Source organism: Eleutherodactylus coqui, chromosome 4 (assembly GCF_035609145.1).
Source record: "Eleutherodactylus coqui strain aEleCoq1 chromosome 4, aEleCoq1.hap1, whole genome shotgun sequence".
NCBI lineage: Eukaryota > Metazoa > Chordata > Amphibia > Anura > Eleutherodactylidae > Eleutherodactylus > Eleutherodactylus coqui.
Window position 1 is genome coordinate 272,782,687 of NC_089840.1, and position 13,686 is coordinate 272,796,372.

Below are 13,686 nucleotides of genomic sequence, written 5' to 3' on the forward strand. Positions count from 1 at the left end.
CTTCCCAGTGAGTTATTGAAATTTAAGATGGTGTGATTTGTGGATAAAAGAAAATTACCAATACAGGACTATGGCTTCACTCTTGTGTGAATGTTTTGATGGTGAACAAGATTTGATTTCCGACTAAAACATTTCCCACATTCTAAACATAAAAATGGCTTCTCCCCTGTGTGAATTCTCTGATGTCTAACAAGACCTGATTTAAAGTTAAAACATTTCCCACATTCTAAACATGAAAACTGTTTCTGCCCCGTGTGAATTTGTTCGTGTCTAACGAGATGTGCTTTCTGGTTGAAACAGTTCCCACATTCTAAACATAAAAATGGTTTCTCCCCTGTGTGAATTCTCTGATGACTAACAAGAACTGATTTCTGGTTAAAACATTTCCCACACTCTAAACATGAAAATGGTTTCTTCCCTGTGTGAATTTGACCATGTGAAACCAGCTGTGATTTCCAATTAAAACATTTCCCACATTCTGAACATGAAAATGGCTTCTCCCCTGTGTGAATTCTATGATGTGCAACAAGACCTGATTTCTGCTTAAAACATTTCCCACATTCTAAACATGAAAACTGTTTCTGCCCCGTGTGAATTTGCTCGTGTCTAATGAGATGTGCTTTCTGGTTAAAACATTTCCCACATTCTGAACATGAAAATGGCTTTGCCCCTGTGTGAATTCTTTGATGTGTAACAAGTTCTGATTTCTGGTTAAAGCATTTCCCACATTCTGAACATGAAAATGGCTTTTCCCCTGTGTGAATTCTCTGATGTGTAACAAGAACTGACTTACGGTTAAAACTTTTTCCACATTCTGAACATGAAAATGGCTTCACCCCTATGTGAATTCCCTGATGTCTATCAAGACCTCTTTTATGGTTAAAACATTTCCCACACTCTGAACATGAATATGGCTTCTCTCTTCTGTGAACTCTTTCATGTTCAACATTCCTTTTATAAATTTTGCTTTGCATTGCCGTCTGTGATGAATCAGAAGATAGGATCAGCTCAAAATGATCAGATGATGGATCTTTGCTGTGAAGAGCTGATGGAATATCTGGGAGAATGGCAGGGTCTTCATATGCATCTTGGGTAATACTTTGATCATTTGAAGATATCACACATCCCTCTGAGCTCCTGCTACCATCTTCTGCCAAGAAAAAATGTAATTTAATATGTTTTGACTAATATAATCTGAAAGGCCCATCCACAGAGCTGTATACTCTGGCTGCTCACTGTCCATATCAATCAGTGAAATATAATAATTAAGATATAACCTTTATTTAATATTAGCCAAAACAACCAGCTTCATCTGAGTTAATCTAATACAGGTGTTTATGTGTTGTTTGCACGGAAAATTTTATGAAGTCAAGGTTACTTTACAGGAACCAAGGAATAAAATATGTATACACATAGAGGAGCGTTAGATTCTCCTCAGACTGCATGTACCCATGTCCCTCTATAGAATGTGCAACCCCTCCCACTCTTCTTACTTAGAACCTAAAGAATGCTCACACTAAATTTCATGTTTATACGACACCGGGAAGTTACATTACATAGGGGTGCACTTACTTTCGCAATTGGCATGTAATAATCGAGTTGTGACCCCTTTGCTTTTCCTATTTAGGACCTAAAGAATGGTCGTGCCAAATTACATGTTTGTACGACACCGGGAACTAGAGAATTAGTGGCGAGTCAGTCAATGAGCACTTTCGACTTTATATACATAGATAAGTTAGGTAAGGTATAAGCACTGTAATAAACAAACCGCCAAGGCGATAGTAGTAATATGTACACTACTAGTAGAATTATCCAGCTTCAGTTGTATTTTATGGAACTGTTTGCTATTTGCGTGAGTGGTTAAAAGTTTTTTCTTTGCTGATATGAAACCAGCATAGTGAAGTACAATCTGCTGACGGCATGTGAAGAAAATGGCAGTGTTGTAATTTGACTTCTCGCAGTGGCATCTTTAAAGAGATTTTAATTAAAGGGGCTGTCTGGTTATTGAACAACCACGCTTCAATAAATCTCCCACAATAAAAATAATACAGTGAACTATTTTATTACTCTTCCGCGGTCTCCAGGATCCATCGCTGTAGCCCCACTCTGGTTCTAGTGATTCCTGTGTCACAGAAATTCAGAGTACCGTGGCAGACAATGAGGTTATGCAGAATCACCACTTGCTCTTTTGGCATTGGCGCTCACATCCTGAAGAATGTTACGCTGCAGTCTCTCATTGACTGCAGCAGTCACCTGATTTCCTGTGACATCAGCTTTCACAACAATCACCGGGACCACAGTGGGTCTGCAGCGCTGGATCCCGGTGACTGTGGAGAAGTAAATGTAGTTTACTATTTTGATACAGAGGGTCTTATTGGAGTGGGGTTGTCCAGTAAGCAGACAGGCCCTTTAATATTTGCATTCTGAGTTTTTGCAAATATTGAAAATGATAGTCCTAGAGAGCTAAAACCCGGTCTAAAGCCTTCCTACGCCCCTGAATTACTAATGTGGCAAACTTGGTGCAGATTGGTCCAGTTGTTTGACCATGCATACAGATACATATTTATTATTGCTGTACTTTATGTTCCCGCCAGACAGGACCTTCAGAGAGAGGTCACATGACTTTGTTCACTCTGATCTTTTTTGTTGTTATGAACTGACAGGACCTGATCTGCACCCTGATTGGTTAAAGGCCTGTGTACTAAGGAGCTAAAGAGAGGTCTTGTTTCCGGCTTCGGTGGGACTTGGCGGTAGAACCATGTGAACGTACTCGTCCGAGCTTGATACTCGTTCGAGTATTAGCGTGTTCGAGATGCTCGTTACTCGTGACGAGTACCACGCGATGTTCGAGTTACTTTCACTTTCATCTCTGAGACGTTAGCGCGCTTTTCTGGCCAATAGAAAAACAGGGAAGGCATTACAACTTCCCCCTGCGATGTTCCAGCCCTATCCCACCCCCCTGCAGTGAGTGGCTGGCGAGATCAGGTGTCACCTGAGTATATAAATCGGCCCCTCCCGCGGCTTGCCACAGATGCATTCTGACATAGCTCAGGGAAAGTGCTGCTGGTGCCGGAGCTGCTACAGGGAGAGCGTTAGGAGTTATTTTAGGCTTCAAGAACACCAACGGTCCTTCTTAGGGCTACATCTAACCGTGTGCAGTAGTGTGGAGGCTGCTTTTTGCAGTGTTGCACTTTTTTTTTTTTTTTTTGTATATCGGCCGTGCAGAGCATTGCGTCCTGCAGTAATTTTACATTGTCCAGGGCCAGTAGTGGTGAGGCAGGGACAGAAGACATATTTAGTGTATATAGGCAGTGGGCCTTTCCAAAAACATTTGGGGAAAAAAATCTATTTGGGCTGCCTGTGACCGTCCTCAGTGTACTGGGTCTCTGCTGGGGGTAGTTGTCCTAATTCATACGCAGCCAGCTAAGTGTTACAGCAGGCTTGCGCAAAATTCTTTCCTGCCTCTGTGTTGCCTCTTACATCACCGCTGTATTCCTGTCCACAAGTGTACTGGGTCTCTGCTGGGGGTAGTTGTCCTAATTCATACGCAGCCAGCTCAGTGTTACAGCAGGCTTGCGCAAAATTCTTTCCTGCCTCTGCTGTGCGTTCCGTAAGCGAAGTCAGCCTCCAACCACAGGCCAATAAGCGGCACATTTAATTACAGCGTTCTGTTTCTGCACTACTGGCAATACAGCATGCTGAGGGGTAGGGGTAGGCCTAGAGGACGTGGTCGCGGGCGAGGACGCGGAGGCCCAAGTCAGGGTGTGGGCACAGGCCGAGCCAGTGCGGTGGCCAGGGGTAGAGGCAGGGCCAGACCGAATAATCCACCAACTGTTTCCCAAAGCGCCCCCTCACGCCATGCCACCCTGCAGAGGCCAAGGTGCTCTAAGGTGTGGCAGTTTTTCATAGAGACGCCTGACGACCGACGAACAGTGGTGTGCAACATTTGTCGCGCCAAGATCAGCTGGTGAGCCACCACCACCAGCATGCGCAGGCATATGATGGCCAAGCACCCCACAAGGTGGGACGAAGGCTGTTCACCGCCTCCGGTTTGCACCACTGCCTCTCCCTCTGTGCCCCAACCTGTCACTGAGATCCAACCCCCCTCTGAGGACACCGGCACGAGTGCCTACCGGCCTGCACCCACACCCTCACCTCCGCTGTCCTCGGCCCCATCCAGCAATGTCTCTCAGCGCAGCGTCCAGATGTCGCTAGCGCAACTGTTTGAATGCAAGCGCAAGTACGCCGCCACGCACCCGCACGCTCAAGCGTTAAACGTGCACATAGCCAAATTGATCAGCCTGGAGATGCTGCCGTATACGGTTGTGGAAACCGAGGCTTTCAAAAGCATGATGGCGGCGGTGGCCCCGCGCTACTCGGTTCCCAGTCGCCACTACTTTTCCCGATGTGCCGTCCCAGCCCTGTACGACCACGTCTCCCGCAACATTGTACGCGCCCTCACCAACGCGGTTACTGCCAAGGTCCACTTAACAATGGACACGTGGACAAGCACAGGCGGGCAGGGCCACTATATCTCCCTGACGGCACATTGGGTGAATTTAATGGAGGCTGGGACAGAGTCAGAGCCTGGGACCGCTCACGTCCTACCCACCCCCAGAATTGCGGGCCCCAGCTCGGTGCTGGTATCTGCGGCGGTGTATGCTTCCTCCACTAAACCACCCTCCTCCTCCTCCTCAACCTCTGTCTCGCAATCAAGATGTGTCAGCAGCAGCACGTCGCCAGCAGTCGGTGTCGCGCGGCGTGGCAGCACAGCGTTGAGCAAGCGTCAGCAGGCCGTGCTGAAACTACTCAGCTTAGGAGAGAAGAGGCACACGGCCCACGAACTGACAGAGCAGACAGACCGCTGGCTTTCGCCGCTGAGCATCCAACCGGGCATGGTCGTGTGTGACAACGGCCGTAACCTGGTGGCGGCTCTGCAGCTCGGCAGCCTCACGCACGTGCCATGCCTGGCCCATGTCTTTAATTTGGTGGTTCAGCGCTTTCTGAAAATCTACCCACACTTGTCATACCTGCTCGGAAAGGTGCGCCGGGTCATCGCACATTTCCGCAAGTCCAAGACGGACGCTGCCACCCTGCGGACCCTGCAACATCGGTTTAATCTGCCAGTGCACCGACTGCTGTGCGACGTGCCTACACAGTGGAACTCTACGCTCCACATGTTGGCCAGACTCTATGAGCAGCGTAGAGCTATAGTGGAATACCAACTCCAACATGGGCGGCGTAGTGGGAGTCAGCCTCCTCAATTCTTTACAGAAGAGTGGGCCTGGTTGGCAGACATCTGCCAGGTCCTTGGAAACTTTGAGTTGTCTACCCAGATGGTGAGCGGGGATGCTGCAATCATTAGCGTCACCATTCCTCTGCTATGCCTGTTGAGAAGTTCCCTGCAAAGCATAAAGGCAGACGCTTTGCGCTTGGAAACGGAGGCGGGGGAAGACAGTATGTCGCTGGATAGTCAGAGCACCCTCATGTGTGTATCTCAGCGCGTTGAGGAGGAGGGGGAGGAGCATGAGGAGGAGGGGGAAGAGACAGCTTGGCCCACTGCTGAGTGTACCCATGCTGCTTGCCTGTCATCCTTTCAGCGTGTATGGCCGGAGGAGGAGGAGGAGGAGGATCCTGAAAGTGATCTTCCTAGTGAGGACAGCCATGTGTTGCGTACAGGTACCCTGGCACACATGGCTGACTTCATGTTAGGATGCCTTTCTCAAGACCCTCGCGTTACACGCATTCTGGCCACTACGGATTACTGGGTGTACACACTGCTCGACCCACAGTATAAGGAGAACCTTTCCACTCTCATACCCGAAGAGGAAAGGGGTTCGAGAGTGATGCTATACCACAGGACCCTGGCGGACAAACTGATGGCAACATTCCCATCCGACAGCGCTAGTGGCAGAAGGTGCAGTTCCGAGGGCCAGGTAGCAGGGGAGGCGCGGAGATCAGGCAGCATGTACAGCGCAGGCAGGGGAACATTTTCCAAGGCCTTTGCCAGCTTTATGGCTCCCCAGCAAGACTGTGTCACCGCTCCCCAGTCAAGGCTGAGTTGGCGGGAGCACTGTAAAAGGATGGTGAGGGAGTACGTAGCCGATCGCACGACCGTCCTCGGTGACGCCTCTGCCCCCTACAACTACTGGGTGTCGAAGCTGGACACGTGGCCTGAACTCCTGCTGTATGCCCTGGAGGTGCTTGCTTGTCCTGCGGCTAGCGTCTTGTCAGAGAGGGTGTTTAGTGCGGCTGGGGGAATCATCACGGATAAGCGTACCCGCCTGTCAACCGACAGTGCCGACAGGCTTACACTCATCAAGATGAACAAAGCCTGGATTTCCCCAGACTTCTCTTCTCCACCAGCGGACAGCAGCGATACCTAAGCAATACGTAGGCTGCACCCGCGGATGGAAGCATCGTTCTCTATCACCATCAAAAACAGGGACCTTTTTGCTTCATCAATCTGTGTATTCTATTCATCCTCCTCCACCTGCTCCTCCTCCTTAAACCTCACATAATCACGCCGAACGGGCAATTTTTCTTAGGCCCACAAGGCTCAGTCATATAATTTTTGTAAACAATTTTTATATGTTTCAATGCTCATTAAAGCGTTGAAACTTGCACCTGAACCAATTTTTATTTTAACTGGGCTGCCTCCAGGCCTAGTTACCAATTAAGCCACATTAACCAAAGCGATTAATGGGTTTCACCTGCCCTCTTGGCTGGGCATGGGCAATTTTTCTGAGGTACATTAGTACTGTTGGTACACCAATTTTTTGGGGCCCTCGCCTACAGTGTAATCCAATTAATTTTTTGCCCACCTGCATTAAAGCTGACGTTACATCAGCTGTGATGGGCAATGCAATGGGATATATTTATGTACCGCCGGTGGCTTCCTGGCACCCACCCTTGCTGTGGGTCCACAGGGAGTTGTAACTGCATGTGTCCACTTCTAAAGAACCCCAGTCTGACTGGGGCATGCAGTGTGGGCCAAAGCCCACCTGCATTTAATCGGACGTTATCTCAGCTGTGATGGGCACTGCAATGGGATACATTTATGTACAGCTGGTGGGTTCCAGGGAGCCACCCATGCTGTGGGTGCACACGGAATTCCCATTGCGGAGTTGTACCTGCCTGTGACTATTTATAAAAAAAACGCGGTCTGACTGGGGCATGCAGACACCTTGACAGAATGAATAGTGTGTGGCACATAGGTTCCCCATTGCTATGCCCACGTGTGCAGCTCCTGATGGCGGTGGCACAGGATTATATTTCTCATGGCTTCTGTACAGCATTGTGGGCTATCGCCCCGCCCCTTTTAAAGAGGGTCGCTGCCTAGCCGTGCCAACCCTCTGCAGTGTGTGCCTACGGTTACTCCTCATGGGAGACGCACTTATAAATAGACATGAGGGTGGTGTGGCATGAGTGCAGCTGAAGGCTTTTCAGAAGTAAAAATTGTTGGGGGGGGGGGCACTCTTGCCGCTATTGTGGCTTAATAGTGGGACCTGGGAACTTGAGATGCAGCCCAACATGTAGCCCCTCGCCTGCCCTATCCGTTGCTGTGTCGTTCCCATCACTTTCTTGAATTGCTCAGATTTTCACAAATGAAAACCTTAGCGAGCATCGGCGATATACAAAAATGCTCGGGTCGCCCATTGACTTCAATGAGTTCGTTACTCGAAACGAACCCTAGAGCATCGCGATAATTTCGTCCCGAGTAACGAGCACCCGAGCATTTTGGTGCTCGCTCATCTCTACTTGGCAGCTTCAGAGAGTGCAGGGAATAGAGAGATTGAGCTAGTGGAGCTGTAGCAGAGCAGACCTGCAGCTGGACTTGTGTGGATGTGAGTTGGAGAGCCTCAGAGGAACAACTCGGTATTTGCAAACTAAGGCTGTCTGCACACAGGCGGATTTGCATTGCGGAATCTGTGGTGAGTCTCCACCTCTGGGTTGTGCAACAAATACCACCCATAGCATGCTATGGAAAAGTGATTCTTCTTGCACATGAGCGGAAACCAATTGCGGTTTCCGCTCATGGAGGAAAAATCGCAGCAGGTTCCATTTTTGTGGCAGCCATCCGATCTGCAGCCCTTTAGTAATTGACATTGCGGAAAGGTTGCGGATTTGCGTCATCACTAGGCAACGACGCAGGAAAGCATAAGTTTAAAAAAAAACTGCTCTGCGTATGTCAGACGACCAGCCGAACACATGGATGCCCCTTCTGCCAGGGCCTGATTTTGCATGCGGAATCTGACCCGCCCGTGTACAGGCGGCCATTCTATCCTTTGAGGGTTGCATGTGTTGCTGGAGTTGTAATATGGCCTCCGTTACCTTAAAAGGGGTTGTCCGGTTGTAAAATATTGATGTCCTATATGTAGGATAGACTATTAGTAGTAGATCGGCAGATCTGCTGTTTACTGGGCTAGTGTGCTCATGCACAGAGCGGATTTCTGCAGGAAGCACGCAGCTCCATTCGCACAGCACTGGCCAGGTCTAATATTGCAGGCACAGTTTACATTCACTTCACTGGCCTGCAATGCCAAGCCGGGCCACTGCCTTGGGAATAGAGCTGTTTGCTTTCTGCAAAAATCTACTCAGTCAACCAACCCAAAAAACAGCTGATCAGTAGGGGTCCCATGCCCTGGACCCCTGCTGATCTATTACTTAGGGATAGGCCATCAATAATTTGGACAACCCATCACACTCCCCTTGTGGCACCATTTAGTGCTTTCTTAAGGCGTATGCTCGGCCCCCAGAATTTTCTCTCTATTTTGGGGTGAGGCTTAGCCTTATTCAGTATTCTCTATAGCATGGCCTTTTCTTCAGGGTGGTGATGCGCTGGTCGTGTCACCACTGTGTCATTAGGGAGATGGGCCTTCCTCTTCTAGCGCTCGTAGCATCAGTCTCCCTCACTTATGGCATCACTGGCAGGGGATGGGGCACAGAGCTGTGGCGGCTCTGTCAGTATGTACGGAGAAGCGGACGTGTTCCTCTCGTTCCTTACAGGTCCGCGGACTCATAGACTTCCTACTGAGCCCATATACCAATTCCAAGAGATACACCAATGACTAATTGGTCACAGTGCTCAGATGAATGCTTCTGCACCTTCAGTTTAGTGATTAGTTGGGGTCTCATCACCGGCCCCCCCAACAATAAAAACCTACTGTGTGTCAAAAGCTTTTTGAAAGTTCAGTTCTCCTTTAAACGCCCCGCAGTGTTACCCCCCATAATAATAATACACTTTCATCCCTGGTTTACTTGTATTGTAGCTGAATAGAGGGATGTACGGCTGAAGACTTGACAGCACAGAGCTTAAAGCACAGAACTGTGGTAGTCAGCGACTAGGGGGAATCTGGGATGTTCTCCGCATTCAGTGGTCACTCACCTGCAGGGTCATCTATAGGAATCCCCTCCTTACTCGGCTGATCCCCCCTCACATCTGTCTCTATAGCATCAATAGGGATCAGATCTTCCTCCAGTTTCACCAGCTGGGAAATAAATATTGTAAAAGTCATCACACAGTTGGAGAAGTCGTGTGGGAGGTTTTATATGGCCAGAAAAGGCCTAAACCTCAAACCCCCTAATGACACTGAGAAAGATAACAGCTGCCCTCATAAATCTCCTTACCACCTGCTCAACCTCGCTATCCTGCTGCTACTAGCAGGAGGGGATATTTGTCCCAATCCTGGTCCACCCTCTCGATTATTGCAACTCGCAGCTAATCGGCCTCCCCCGCACCAGGCTCTTCCCTCTCCAATCCATCCTGAACGTGTCATCCAGGCTCATCTTCCTGTCCAGCCGCTACTCGGACGTCTCTGCCCTGTGCCAGTCACTGCACTGGCTGCCCGTTAAATACAGAATTAAATTTAAACTCCCTACCTTCATCCATAAAGCTGTCCCCAGCACTGCGCTGCCCTACTTTGCCTCCCTCATCTCAATCCACCACCCAGCCCATGCCCTCCGCTCCAATAACCATATCAGATTAAGTGCTCCTTTAATTTGAACTTCTCATTCCCGCCTCCAAGACTTCTCAAGAGCAGCACTAGTCCTCTGGAATGCACTACCCCAAATTATCTGGGCAACCCCTGACACACACAAAATTTCAGGAGCGCTCTAGAAAACGCACCTCTTCAGGGAGGAATACCAGAACTCCTAAAACAAACCCCTCTTTACTCTACCTGATAACATGCTCCCTGTCCTACTGACTGCAATCTCTGCTAGCCGTAAGCAACCACCTCTGCAGTCATAGAGTTTCAGTAAAGGGAAACCATATTCAACTAATTATGTGATGTTGGAAATTTGTTGGACTAGACGTTATTTAGGGGCTTTAATAACAAAATCAGTGAGTACTGAATAATGGGATGAACATATATGCAATCACAACTTTTCAGCTTTTATTTTTTTAAACAAAGTTTTTTTTTTCATTCCACTGTAATTAGGACTATTTCCTCATGTCCGTTACATAAAACCTAAATTAAAATCCATTTTAATTGCAGGTTGTAACGCAACAAAACAGGGAAACACCAAGAAGAGTGACTACTAACACAAGACACTGTATGCTTTGCAGGCACCTCATGGGCCATTCAAACAACGGACAGGAGATGACCCATTGACTTCTATGGGAGACTGTTTTAAAGGCCATTTACACGGGATGAAAATACATGATAATCGTTACATCTAAATGCAAAGCCATTGTTTACTATTATAGTGGCCCAGAAGTGTCCTACAAAAGTGCGATCACTAATTTTATGCAGGTTTGCAATCCCCCCAGGGCATGCAAGGGTTAACATTGTGTCAATCTGCCCTGCAACAGAACTAAAATTAATCTGTCCAGCAACCAGCTATTTCTCATTGGCTGCCGGCAGTTTGAGCTTTAATTGGTCAGTCTGTCTGGAGAGTTTAACAATATGATTGGCTATCTGATGGTGGGATGACAGTTGAGAGGCAGGCTGTGATTGGTTAGCAGGTTGCTAAACAGTGCCAGAGCCTGTGCAGGAGGACAGAAAGGGAAGGGGCAGTTAGTTTAGAGAGTCAGAGGAGATAGTCAGAGAGTCAGTGGTGAGCGGAGAGCTGGCGTCATACAGCGCTGAAGTGAGGAGCCGGCAGAGATGTGGCAGAGTGAGGAGACAACGTGAGACAGATCACGGAGCGGGTGAGAGCTGTGGAGAGGGAAGGACCGAAGCTCCCCTCTTCAAGCGGTCGGCCCTGACGGTGATTCGGTATACGGAAGGCAAAGCGTAAAGGTGCCTAATAGTCGGGAGACGTCCCAGAAGCGACGAGGCGCCTAGTGACGTCCCAGAAGCGACGAGGCGCCTAGTGACGTCCCAGAAGCGACAGGCGCCTAGTGACGTCCCAGAAGCGACAGGCGCCTAGTGACGTCCCAGAAGCGACAGGCGCCTAGTGACGTCCCAGAAGCGACAGGCGCCTAGTGACGTCCCAGAAGCGACAGGCGCCTAGTGACGTCCCAGAAGCGACAGGCGCCTAGTGACGTCCCAGAAGCGACAGGCGCCTAGTGACGTCCCAGAAGCGACAGGCGCCTAGTGACGTCCCAGAAGCGACAGGCGCCTAGTGACGTCCCAGAAGCGACAGGCGCCTAGTGACGTCCCAGAAGCGACAGGCGCCTAGTGACGTCCCAGAAGCGACAGGCGCCTAGTGACGTCCCAGAAGCGACAGGCGCCTAGGGACGTCCCAGAAGCGACAGGCGCCTAGGGACGTCCCAGAAGCGACAGGCGCCTAGGGACGTCCCAGAAGCGACCGGCGCCTAGGGACGTCCCAGAAGCGACCGGCGCCTAGGGACGTCCCAGAAGCGACCGGCGCCTAGGGACGTCCCAGAAGCGACCGGCGCCTAGGGACGTCCCAGAAGCGACCGGCGCCTAGGGACGTCCCAGAAGCGACCGGCGCCTAGGGACGTCCCAGAAGCGACCGGCGCCTAGGGACGTCCCAGAAGCGACCGGCGCCTAGGGACGTCCCAGAAGCGACCGGCGCCTAGGGACGTCCCAGAAGCGACCGGCGCCTAGGGACGTCCCAGAAGCGACCGGCGCCTAGGGACGTCCCAGAAGCGACCGGCGCCTAGGGACGTCCCAGAAGCGACCGGCGCCTAGTGACGTCCCAGAAGCGACCGGCGCCTAGTGACGTCCCAGAAGCGACCGGCGCCTAGTGACGTCCCAGAAGCGACCGGCGCCTAGTGACGTCCCAGAAGCGACAGGCGCCTAGTGACGTCCCAGAAGCGACAGGCGCCTAGTGACGTCCCAGAAGCGACAGGCGCCTAGTGACGTCCCAGAAGCGACAGGCGCCTAGTGACGTCCCAGAAGCGACAGGCGCCTAGTGACGTCCCAGAAGCGACAGGCGCCTAGTGACGTCCCAGAAGCGACAGGCGCCTAGTGACGTCCCAGAAGCGACAGGCGCCTAGTGACGTCCCAGAAGCGACAGGCGCCTAGTGACGTCCCAGAAGCGACAGGCGCCTAGTGACGTCCCAGAAGCGACAGGCGCCTAGTGACGTCCCAGAAGCGACAGGCGCCTAGTGACGTCCCAGAAGCGACAGGCGCCTAGTGACGTCCCAGAAGCGACAGGCGCCTAGTGACGTCCCAGAAGCGACAGGCGCCTAGTGACGTCCCAGAAGCGACAGGCGCCTAGTGACGTCCCAGAAGCGACAGGCGCCTAGTGACGTCCCAGAAGCGACAGGGGCCTAGTGACGTCCCAGAAGCGACAGGCGCCTAGTGACGTCCCAGAAGCGACAGGCGCCTAGTGACGTCCCAGAAGCGACAGGCGCCTAGTGACGTCCCAGAAGCGACAGGCGCCTAGTGAAGTGCTCCTCAGTGACTGAGACAGTGCAGCCGCCGGGGCGGGGATCTGTCTATCACTGGTAACAGAAGGGCTGTGTTATAGATTGACAAAGGTCAGAAACCCCCGGTATACAAATGGTGATATTGCCACCTCATCTCTCCCAAACATCCTCGGCCATCCTCCATGCAAATTATTTGATCTGCCAATCTAATGTCTGTGGAGAAATGCTGCCTAGTTCCACCCTATACTGAGACAAATGCTGTTTTACTTGCTCTGATGAAATTACAGTAAAGAGGGTTTATTTTAATAAACCCAGCCTTGTAAACCCAGCATTAGGCATGATCTGTCACCTCTGCAGGGAAGTGGAGGAGATAAGCTGTGATTATCACCCACTGTGAATGGTGGAGCCTGTGCTGACTCTACTGCTGAAAAGTTGTCTCTGCAGAATAAACCATGTCAGACTATTATTAGACTTAGTGGTCAGTGTGAGAACTGCAGGATATTGGGACTTTTTCTGAATATAGATCGTGACTTCGAAAATGGAAAGAAACTCGCCAAAAATTCTTTAAAACGGGCCACTTTAGTAAAAAAAAAAGTATTCATTATGGAGCTATCATCCCAATATATATATAAGTTGACTGGTGTTATCTTGGTTAGTTGTTCCTTTCGATCTGAAGCTCCTGGCTTCTTTCTCCTCAGATGGTTATGTGATCTCAATTTTGATCAGCTCATATTTACTTAGGTTTATGTGTTCAGTTTTCAATCAGCTTCTCAGTCTGTATGATGCTATTACTTGGAGCCTACTACAGAGCCTACTACACTCCTGCCACAGTTACTGGTGATAATCACACAGTTCCTGTCACACAGTTACAATAGAGGAAATCGCAGCTCATCCTGCTG

The 13,686-nt window shown here is 50.1% G+C and overlaps 1 protein-coding gene across 4 annotated transcripts in view; it reads right to left on the minus strand.

Annotated features, from left to right (window-relative positions):
• Window positions 1–13,686, minus strand: part of LOC136624332 (oocyte zinc finger protein XlCOF6-like) — a 459,204-nt gene that overhangs the window by 331,075 nt on the left and 114,443 nt on the right. The window lies entirely within an intron of this gene.